The sequence below is a fragment of the Tiliqua scincoides genome, chromosome 4, assembly GCF_035046505.1.
Source record: "Tiliqua scincoides isolate rTilSci1 chromosome 4, rTilSci1.hap2, whole genome shotgun sequence".
Taxonomy (NCBI): domain Eukaryota; kingdom Metazoa; phylum Chordata; class Lepidosauria; order Squamata; family Scincidae; genus Tiliqua; species Tiliqua scincoides.
In genome coordinates, this window is record NC_089824.1 from 107,916,767 (window position 1) to 107,928,563 (window position 11,797).

The window sequence follows — 11,797 nt, forward strand, 5'->3', positions numbered from 1 at the left end:
TGCCTAAGACAGCATAAATAATTGAGACTGCCCTGCCTGTTGTGCATGAGAGTTTTAGGGAAAGCTTGCGTTCCAGGTATACATTCTGTACCCCATGCTCCCCACCCCAGCTCTTTGGAAGAGGAGAGAAGCAGACCAGGAAGGAAGAGCCAAGGGGTGACCTTCCTCTGCTGGCAGTTGAGGCTGGCTGCTTGAGGTTGGTAGATAAGGAGGTAGACGTGACTCAGAATATTAGCTATGTTAATTTGCCAACAGGTTTCCTCCTTGATACTATACTGATTTGGTTAGTTGCTCTATCCAGCTGAGGAGTCTTGTGGACCCTGTGCCCTCCATGGCAAACACAGAAATGATCTGGTCCTCTTCATTGTTGATTCACAAAGGCCTTTGCTCATTACTTGAGTATGACTGGAAGAAAGCCACTTGCCACAAGTGCAATTAATGAATACTGGCATGCATCATGGAATTGGTTTCTGTTTCCTTGCAGAAATCCACAGCACACTTAACACAAAACAGCTTGAGGGGCAGTGAAGACAGTTACCTTAGGTACCAACCACCTTCTATCCCTTGAATGAGGAACAATGGAGAGACAGGACATTGCAACTTATTTAAAGAAAATGTCCATGATCAAAAGCTACTAAAATCAAGTCTGCCTTTTTTTCCTTGCATGATAGGAGTCTGTTGCTTGCTAAGGAGGAGGCAAATTCCTCCATCAAAATACATGCTGAGTAGTTGAGAGGATCACTCCCCTTAGTGGGCTTTGTCATTCTTTCTCTAGGGAGAGAGGAAAATTACAAGGCTTGTCTCAGATGCTTCTGCTCCAGATCAAAGGGGCTAAAAGTTGAAGAGACTTTCCTGTTAGATAATATTTTCCTCTCATGGAGTGTAGTATGTTCTTGTGCATATTACGAATTCTGAGCATATTGGATTGTAAAAATGACAGTAAAGCAGAGAACCCTGCCCAGATATAGCAATGCTCCAGCTACCCAAGGATTTGAGTAGCCATCGGATTTTGCCAAAGTGAAATTTCAAAGCGGATTTGGAGATTCCTGTCTAGCTGAACCAGTCAAGCAATTTCAAGATGTGTCAAAAGAGCATCAATAAGACTAGCACATTGTTTTCAGGAAGGAGGACTGCCATAAATCCATATGTCATGGGGTTTCACTTAAAATTATGAGATGGATTTGGCAGTTCCTGGTCAGGAGAGATGCCCAATTAATGTTGAGGGAGGCAAAAGGGGGTTTCAAATCCACTAGGCTAGCAAAATTGGATTCTGCAAATTAGGATTAATAACTTGCCCTTAACTGATGGATTTAGAGGTGCTTGTTTCCAGTGAGTAAGATAGGATTATAGCCTAAGGGTGCAATCCTGTCCACACTTATTTGGGAGTAAGTCCCATTGACTATAATGGGACTTACTTCTTATTAGATATACATAGGATTGGACTCAGTCCTGGTGAACACAGTAGGATTAATTCTGAGTAAAATAACAACATTTTCAAATACCTCTACTGATTGAGATCATATTCTTTTACGATGATGATTTTTTTAGCTGCTTTGAGCATTCCATGGCTGGGATGGAAAAGTGGAGTATAAATTTTAAGATTAAATAAAGCAGCCAGGACACTCTGGTTTTGTTGTACATGTAAACTACACTTATTGGCTTGTGAAGTGCTGAAAAACCAAAGGAAAGAGCTTTGCTTGTCCAAATAAAACCTAATATAAAACCTACCCTTGCACTGAAACAAAAATACAGAACATTATTATTATTATTATTATTATTATTATTATTATTATTATTATTATTATTAATAACAGTATATATATATCACTTTTCAACAAAAAGTTCATAAAGCGGTTTACAGAGAAAAATAAAATAACTAATGGCTCCCTGTCCCCAAAGGGCTCACAATCTAAGAAGATGCTAAAGGATCTGATGGATTCAGGATCTGACGGAGCAGGGCTCCGCCGGTCCCACCCCCTCCCAATCTGGTGCCTTCCCCTTCTCTGCACTCCCCTCAGCCTCAGCCCCTGAAGCCCTCACTGCCTCCTGGAGCTCTTACCTAGCTCTGGGTGGCATCCAGCCAGCACTGGGCTCAGCGCTGACTGGTGCTGGGCTAGTGCTGATGCTGACTTGGCACAGGGTGTCAACCTTCAGTCTCGAAAGACTATGGTATAAGCCTACAGCGCCTGGTATTCTCAGGCAGTCTTCCATCCAAATACTAACCAGGCCTGACCCTGCTTAGCTTCTAAGATCAGACAAGATCAGGCATGTGCAGGGTAACAGTTGCTTGATGATGCATGGGGGAAGAGTGAACCTCCCCACTCCCTGTGCACCTTTTTCTGAATTGGATTGTCCCATCGCCTCGCTGTTTTTCATAAATGTAGATTTAATATAGAGGTGTTTGAAAATGGTGTCATTTATTTTACTAAGCCCATTCAGTAAGACGGGCAGCCAAATCCTGAGCTGCTTGGTGCGTGGGACTGCAGTGGCGCCGAAAATGGCTGCTACCGCATCCAACATACTCCAGGCAGCCACAGGTGGCTCCTAGGAGAAGGGGACTTTCATCCTCTTCCCCCGGGTAAAGCGAGTAGCTCCGCAATGGGGCTACTTCATTGTACAGCAACCCAAAGGTCGGCACAGAATCAAGAGCCTCTGTGTCAGGCAACCAGCCCAACAGGGAGGCTCAGGATGTGGAGGATCTCTCCCTCCCCCCGAAATGCCGCCTCCCTGTCCTCTCCCTGCCCTCCCTCCCCCTCCCCCTCCCTGGAACGCGCCCTCCTTGCCTCCCCCCACACCTCCACCTACCTCTCTGCTGCTTGGTGGTCCACGTGACCTCCGAGCAGCGGAGCTATGGCACTTGCCTGGGCTGGCACCGATGGAGTTCTGGCGCTAGGGCCTGCAAATGCGCCATATGGCACGTTTGCGACAGTGCACACCGGTGGTGAGCCTGCACACCAAGCTCAGGATTGGGCTTTTAAACTACAATCCTATCTTACCAGAAACAAACAGCTCTAGATCTAGATCGTACAATGCGTTTACTGTTTATAGAGCAGGAGCGTGACGGCTGTAGCTGTAATATACCATTTCAAATTTTTTTATGTACGAGCGCATTTGTAACCACCTTAACTGTTATCTTAAGACAAGGGTTTTTTAAAATGCTTCTTTGTCTTGTGATTGTAGTAATCACAAGTGTTAAATCTGGTTTCACTGTTATAGTGCAATCTTTTAGTTCTGGAATGCCAGTCTGAGCAGCATACATATGCCCTTGGATACCACCACAGTGACAGCCGCACTATCATAGTCCCAATTCCACCAATGGATGCCCCACAAATAGTGGTGCAGTGCTGTGCCTACCTACTTTTGTTCCTGGTGCAGTTACCACTGGGGTGATAGAGATGTGAGAGGGATGTAGAATAGATGAATTGACATGAGACATATCCTGAACACCCTCCAGTCTGTCTATAAGAAATAGCCAGACTTCTTACAGGAAACGGAACTGAGTACTCAGACAAAATCAGTGGTGCTAGTTATGATTTAAGTAGTGCTATTAATGTGTATGGGGGGGGGGAGGATTGAGGTAGGTCAATGTAACTTGACATTTGAAACTGTTGTAAACCCATATCTTTCATAACATTGATTGGCCTTGAACTGAAGATTGAAATAATGGAGGTTCTGATGTGCTACTGTAATCGGATATATTTTATATTCTGTGTTCCCAAATTTATGAAAATGAAAAATTCGGAAATGGCATTTCATCCAAACACTGAGAAGCAGCATTGAATTTTTCCCCTTTGGTTATAGACTGCCTTTCAGTTAAGTTGAAACTGTTTCCAGGTGCCTCCGAAATAGATCTTCATTTGTGTGAGAGAAAGTGCATTTAAATAGAACTGATTTATCAATAAAATTCCAATCATTACTTGTTTAAAATCTTAGATTGCTTGACAGCTCTGGTGCAGAAACTAACTTGAAAAAAATAGAACCTGATTAGGACATTGCTCATTCAAGTAGCAAGAGATTATGTTCTGTGTAGCTGCTGAAAGGATGTAGCAGACAACAATCAGCCACAGTCTTTGGATGTTGACTATTTGCTTATACAGTATAGTATTTTCTGACAACTGGGGAAAAAAATAGTTGTAGAAGCCAGAAGGAAAACTCACCACCAAGCCAAAGTGCTTTAGAAACAACTGCTCAAAGAAACAGAAGGGGGAGAAAACCGGCTTCAGAATAAGTGAGAGATAAGATGACCATGTTCCAATTTTAACCAGCTCAAGGAAAGTTTATATAAAAACAACCTCTTGGTTAGTGACTCATGGGGAAAATATTTTTCCTTTTTCTTCAGGGAAACCCTTGGAAATAACATGACTAATAAGAGAGCTGATGTTGTCTAACTGGCCACAAGATAAACTTGGCAGCAGTGACATCTTCAAATGACCACATCATGTGTCTGATAAAAGCTAACTGTGGCCTATGCAAGTCCAGGCACCAATAGAAAAGTTGCACTATACATTTCATGCAAATGAGTAGAACAGAGCCCTGACGCCTTTCGATATAATGGGAGGGGGGATTAATGTTTTTCCCCACTCGCTGCTTCTCTGCTCCAAATCACAGCCCCAAGCTTTGACACATGTTGGGGAGGGAATTTGGAGCAGAGAAGCAATGGGTGGAGATAAGCCTCTCCACTCTGAATTCCCTGCTCCCAAAGATGCTTCATGCTTTTCTTTACAGGGCTGGGAGGATTGTTATACTTGCATGTGATCTGTACAGTTAGCCTCTCTCTCTCTCTCTCTCTGTGCACGCATGCGCCATGACACATTTTGTTCTTAAGTGAAACATGGTTCTCCTTGAATACCCTACTAATTGTTGTGACTCTCTGGAAGATGCATCTGGGATTTTCCTGACTCTCGTGGAAAGCGGGAGCATGAAAAAGGTGGGAGGAATGGGAACAGAGAACCGCTCAAGTCAAGCAATTTAGCTTTTCTTTCTCATTTTCAAAATGTGTTCTGTTCCTTGATCTTGCTGTGGGTGGCTGAAAACATCCTGACAATTGGCCACTTTTCTTTTCACTCTTTAACATTGATTCTTTAAGAGGTTGTACAGTGAGGTGTGTACACTTGGAATAAGGCCTACTGCACTTTTCACCTGCCTGATTCATGCTGCATAATGTTCTTTCATCACTACATGTATCGTAGAAAAAAGTAGCTATGTGAAGTGGTCCACAAATGAAGCCGTAGGATGTGCTGCCTATGTGCCTGTTTGCATATATTTTGTTTTTATTAATTATAAATAACAGATACTTATCGTACAAGCCTTAGCATGTCTACTCAGAAGTAAGTTCCATTGTGTCCAATGGAGCTTGCTCCCAGGGAAATGTGCATACTCCTAGGAAAGAGTGTGTGGAGTCTTAGTATCACATGCCCCCAATATTGTATTCTTTTATCACAAGGAAAGAATATTAAAATGCCCCAACCACTTGGGGTCTCACAGAGCACAACATAAGATGTAATAACTGAAGACTCACAATGACTTGCCTGTTACCAACACCCTGGAACTTTCAGTACTCTGCTACTACTGGTGCTGAGTACCAAAAGTTCCAGGGTGTGGGTAACAGCTAAGGGCCCAATCCTATCCAATTTTCCAGCTTCGGTGCAGCTGCAATGCAGTTCCAAGGTAAGGAAACAAATGTTCCCATACCTTAAGGGGGACTCTGTGACTGCTGCCCCACCACAAGATGCAGTGCATGGCCCCACTGGCACAGCTGTACTGGCACTGGAAAATTGGATAAGATTGGGCCCTAAGCCATTGTTGAGTCTTCAGTTATTACCTCCTGTGTATTACATTGTGTGACCCAAAAAGTATTGTGAAGGGGAAAGAACCTGTAGCAGAAATCAGAAAATGGCAGGGGTGGGCACTTGAGACTCATAGACTCGACTTGAGTCATAAAAACACATGCTTTACACAACTTGTGGGGGCCTGAGTCATGAGCGTCACTGACTCGGGCATTGTCTTGCGACTTGGGATTTTCACCCAAAAAGAGTCATGACTTGAATTTGACTCAAGTTCCAACACTCTTTAGTAAGTGTGTACTTGCTTGCTTACTTTCTCCCCCCATCGTTTTCATGTTGCCCCAAAAGACCTGGGCAATCTTAGAAGCCATCCTTCAGACCAACGGCAGCAACAGACATGGTGGGAGGAGGGTAGGTGGTTCCGGGAAGCAGAGTTGGGGGTTGAGGGAAGGAGGAAGGTTTAAGGGTTTTTTGTACGTTTTTGATGAAGAACTTGACTCATGTCTAAAAATGACTTGGGACTCCAGTCAAAATGACTTGAAATTTTCCAAGAGTTGATTCGCAACACTGCACACTATGACTCATGACTTTACTCAAGCTGGGGTTGCTGACTCAGGACCCAGCTTGAGACTCAGCACTGTGACTCCGGCACACCCCTGGAAAATGGCTCCTGAGCCAGGAATATCTTTGGTCAGTATGGATGCAGGCATAAGGGAAAATTCATATTGCTTCAGAGTTAAAATATGAAGTCTGTTGATCAATGCTATTTGTATAGCTTCTTTCTGTTACCCTTTTTCTAAGGGTCAAACAACGTATTATAAGAAGTTTGTGATTAATGCTTCAGTTCTTGTGAAAATAGCATCTGTGAACTCTCTCACACTGGATAGGGACCACAGAATGAAGGTGATGGGGGTGAACCCCTTTCCAGTCTACAATCACATATCTGGAACAATTTAGGTTTCACCACTCTCCATGTGCAAGTCAAGCAACAGTTTAACTCCACCTCTGCCTGTTTTACGGCAGTTCAAAGGAAAGATTTTTGGGACCTTTATAAAGGGCAGAAAATCACTTTGGAACTGTTCAATGAATCTCTAGCTTTATTTCATGCATTTCACTTTTTTGGTTTCTTAGTGCTGCATCAAAGAGAGTTGTGTATTTAATTCAGTCTGCTTGGATATAGCACAAAAATTACATATGTGTGTTATTGCATAGATGTGAACAAGTTGTGTTTAACTGAGGACTCTCCCTTTGCAACAGAGAACAGCAGGCCAACCTCCTACTACTCTTAAAATACCCTCTGCCCATCTGAAAGTGTTTCTCCAAACACTTCTATGCGGGTCCAACCAATCATGGCTTGGATTGATACATTTGCAAACTGCAATTCAGAAACCAGACTCTCCAGAAAAATCTTTGTTCTGCTTCTGCCTTTTTTTTTTTAAAGGGAAATCGCTATGCCTATAGAGCATTCATTCACATTCAGTCTTGAGTGACAGGAGAAAATAAAATACAATGTTTAGGGATGAGAGGATATGATGACAGTCTAACAGCAAACATGAACTACATTATGAATTTTTTTGACTATACATCAAAGCTTTAAATTAATGGACGGTTATAAAAACCCAGCACTGAAAACTAAAATTGGCCAACCTTGTATGTTAAGCTGAATTAAAGCAGCCTGCTGGCTTTGAAGGTGCATTAAATTAGATGGTGAAGGGTGGGGTCAACATTTGCCTTGGCTTCAACATCCTTTATGTTTTCCAGCTGGACATCAGAAGAAGGGTGTGGGCTTGTAGAGGGGGAGAATTGAAATGTGCTTAGAAAGATTTTATGAAACTCCTGAAGCACCACCAAGGAAAGGACTTGAAAAGTGTGGAGCTTGATAAAGGGGCAATTAGCAGTTCTGTGTGTGAGTGTCAGCAGCAGTTGGGTGTGTAATTGCCCTTCCGGTTCTCTCTCTTCTCCGGCACTGGAACAGAGATGGAAGACTGTCATTCCCAGGACAACTGTGACCCTGCTCCTGATGTGCAACCTTTTCTTGAAAAGAAGAGGACCTCAAACCGTACCAGAAGGATATGGGAGAGAGAGAGAGAGTCTTGGCTGGAATTCCTCTGTTTGCCTTACAAAGAGTGCGGCAACTCTTCACAGTGCTCAGGTAGGGAGATCATTGACAACAACTGAAGGGGAAACCCTGGGATAGTTGCATCATTTCTGATTTCCTTGCAGATCAACGAAAAGCACAGTGAGTCACAGACCTTATGTATGCACACTATAAATGCAAATAAATGCTCTGGGCATGAATGCAAATAAATGCTCTGAGCACCTGAAGAACATTGTCCAAACAGCTCCTCATCCATCTGTTTTTTCACCAACTCCCTAACCTTTTCAGGTCCTCCAGATCACTGCTAAAGTAAAGCGGTCTTTATGTCAGGAAAATACCAAGAGCTAATGCCCAATTAAGGAGGAGTCCATTCATTTGGAAAGAATGCCATCTTTGTCACTTAACGTGAAGAAGCTTCCCTGAGCTTCCACTGGCCTCCACTAGCAGTGCCACCATCACATTGCTGGGAGTCCTGGGGCAAAACCCTGCACTGGACTTTACCTGCCCCGTATTGGTACATCGGACTCCACCACTGCCTCTAAGGATTGAGGGTTCAGAGGTTGTCTCAGACAGATGGATGCTTTCTTTTGTGCATGGGCTCTTGGCTAGTGGCAAATAGCTGATCATGCCACCCCTTTTTAATTGCCAGTACATGCAACTGTGGCTGGAGACCTCCCTTCCAGCATTTACACTTCCCTTGCTCCTGGAAAACTGAGAGCTACTGCAGGGTAGCCACTCAGTGAGAGGCATCTCCAGAGTTTCTTACCAGTGATTTTTTTTTCCATCCGGGCCATACAGAAGCCCCAGGTACTCATACCCATTTGGTTCCCAGCTGCCGTGCATCACTGACATTGGAAAGACTGCATTTCCCATCATACACAGACCTGTGATTCAAATGTGCATTGCAAGAATACTCAAGCCTACTATACAATGTGAACGAGAGCCTCTCCGCTGTCACCATTGGGTGACTTGCTGGTGTGATTCACCTTGGACAGTTTACACAGAGCCTTCTAGGTGCAGATGTAAGTTGATGACTTTTATGCAATGCCAAGCAGGGTGCCCCTGCTTTTGCTAGTCTGGGTAGCAAATTTTGCCCAAACAGTCAGAATTCTTATGGAAATCTATTGCTCAGTGCCATCTGGATGAGCCCCTCTGTGAGCTTCTTTGCTGGTGGAGTAAATCCCTTTTTGTATACTGGCTCTCCAAACTATTAGGATTTTTTAAAGAAAAGGTGTCTGGAACAACCCAGCTCACAGCATGGCTATCTTTTCCCCAGCATGCTATGGGGGATGGGATATTACACTACTGTTTTTGAACTGAAACTCTGAATCTGCCCTGTAACAGATTTTGCCTAGGGATTGTTTTGGAGTTGTTAATTTGTCATTTTACCTCCCTGAGTTTCTGCTGCAGGGAAGTCAAGCATCTCTCATGTATGAACTGCCAGGCACAACACAATCATGTGTTGAAGCCAGGCACACACTACAATGGAGATGTGTGAACGCATTCCCCCCCATCAGTGTCTTTCCCAAACAGCAGTGGGAGGGGGAAGGCAGTTCAAACCAGGAGCACAGTATGGGAGTGTGGGGATGAATTTAACCTTTTTTCCATGTTATTTTTCTGATGAAAATCACACAAGTACTCAGTGCTTTTTTTGTAAAAAGCATAGGTGCAGGAACTCACAACTTTTTATTTATTTATATTTAAACCATTTTTTATACATGTGCACGTGCGCGTAACACACACACACACACACACACACACCCATCCCGTGTGAGCTCCCTCATAGCAAAAGCACTCCTGCCACAGCTGGAGTGAAACACCCCATTTTTTTAGGTGGGGAGGTGCTCCATTGGGCTATAGGAAACTCTCTCCATTGGGCTATAGGAAAGCCTATACAGTAGTTAAAGTGTTCAGAACAAATATATCAGGTCTTGAGCCCACTTGGTGGCCATTAGTGCCTCAAGTGTTAGTTCCAAACACTTTGAGCCTAAGAACTCTGGTGGCTCAATGGCTAAACTGCAGGTCTGTGAAGCCAGAGGCTTGGGGTTTAAATCCCACTGAGGAATAATATTTTTTTTTAGGTGGGAAGGTGCTCCATGTCTGCAATATATAAAGGTTGGTTGCTAGTTGCCAAAAGGGGGGCCAGTTGAGGCTGCAAAACTCCTCAAAGTTCAGTCCCAGGCAGGCTCTTTTTTGAACTTTTTTTTTTAAGTCCCAGGTAGGACTTAACCCACAGCCTCCAGCAGGGGGCTCACTCCAGTAGCTTAACTGTGGGTTAAGTCCTAACTGGAACTTAAAAAAAAAGGTCAAAAAAGAGCCTGCCTGGGACTGAACTTTGAGGAGTTTTGCAGCCTCAACTGGCACCCCTTTTGGCAACTAGCAACCAACCTTTATATTTTGCAGCCATGGAGCACCTTCCCACCTTAAAAAAAAAAAATTATTCCTCAGTGGGATTTGAATCCCTAGCCTCTGGCTCCACAGACCTACAGTTTAACCACTGAACCACCAGAGCTCTTAGGCTCAAAGTGTTTGGAACTAATACTTGAGGCACTGATAGCCACCAGCTGGGCTGAAGACCTTATATATTAGTTCTGAACACTTTGACAATAGGCTTTCCTATAGCCCAATGGAGAGAGTGCTGGGCTGTGGAGCACAAGGTTGGAGGTTCGAATCCCTCCCTAGCCAGGAGGAGGGAAAAAAGGGGGTGGGGTGGTGCAGGCAGGGGGGAAAAATGTGGGGGCAGAGAGGAGGGGAAAAAAAAGGTGCAGGTGCGTTCCATTACAAAAAAAGCCCTGCATGTACTCATCCAAATTTGCCCTACATATATGGTTCTTACCTTGACAAATAGTAAGAGAGGGGATTCATGGGTAGAATGGCATAAAACAGTGGTTCTCAAACATTTAGGGTTGGGACACAGTTTTTAGAATGAGAATCTGTCAGGACCCACCAGAAGTGATGTCTTGACTGGAAGTGACATCATCAAGCAGGAAAGTTTTTAACAAACCTAGGTTACAATCCTACCCACACTTACCAAGGAGAGACTATCTTTGTTAAAAGCATAGCAGCCTGTTAAAAGTACAGATCTGTAACCTTTCCCCAAATGCAGTCACATACCTGTCTAATATATTAATAAAATATTGAAATGAATGGGGACCCACCTGAAATTGGCTCGTTACCCACCTAGTGGATCCCGACCCACAGTCTGAGAGATACTGGCATAAAAGGTACCCCCACATACACATTGTAATCCCAGTCGAGATTGGTGGCTCCCATATAGCTGCTAGATGGAAAAAAAATAGTAATGGAAATGCATTCATGCATCTCTATCGTGGTGTCTGGATTAGTCCTCGCTCTTCAGATTGCAATTCTGTTTAAGCGTAATGCTGGCTACAAGAGTCAATTTATTTGTTCCAGCCTAGACCTCTTGCATCCAGTGATGCAAACATCAGAACAGTTGGTTTGAGAGTTGCAGCTACAACCTTGCCGAAGGTTGCAAAGATATAAACAAAGTTCAGAGGAAATGCTTGTTAGATAAGACAGTGATTAAATCCTCGTCTTCTGTGATCAGTTCTCAGCACCCTGGCAGTTAGCAGTTACCTAATATTTTAAATTTCCTGTCTAAGGAAAGATTGGCATGGAAGCTTAAGTTAAGTCAGATGTATTGAATGCTAGTGGGGGACCAGATGGCTCTATTAACTGGTCATTTGGCTATGGTTTTGTGTTTTTTTTTAAAGCAAAAGGAATGTGTTCTGCTGATGTTAAACGAGCTCCAGTGTGACACACTTTCATTCCAAATATGTTTTTAAAAGTAATTCCAATGGTTCATTAGACTGCCGCTGAAGGTAATACAATGTAACTTAAGGTAAGCAGACTAACTGGAATGTAACATCATTTTTTTTTTAACACATTCAACATT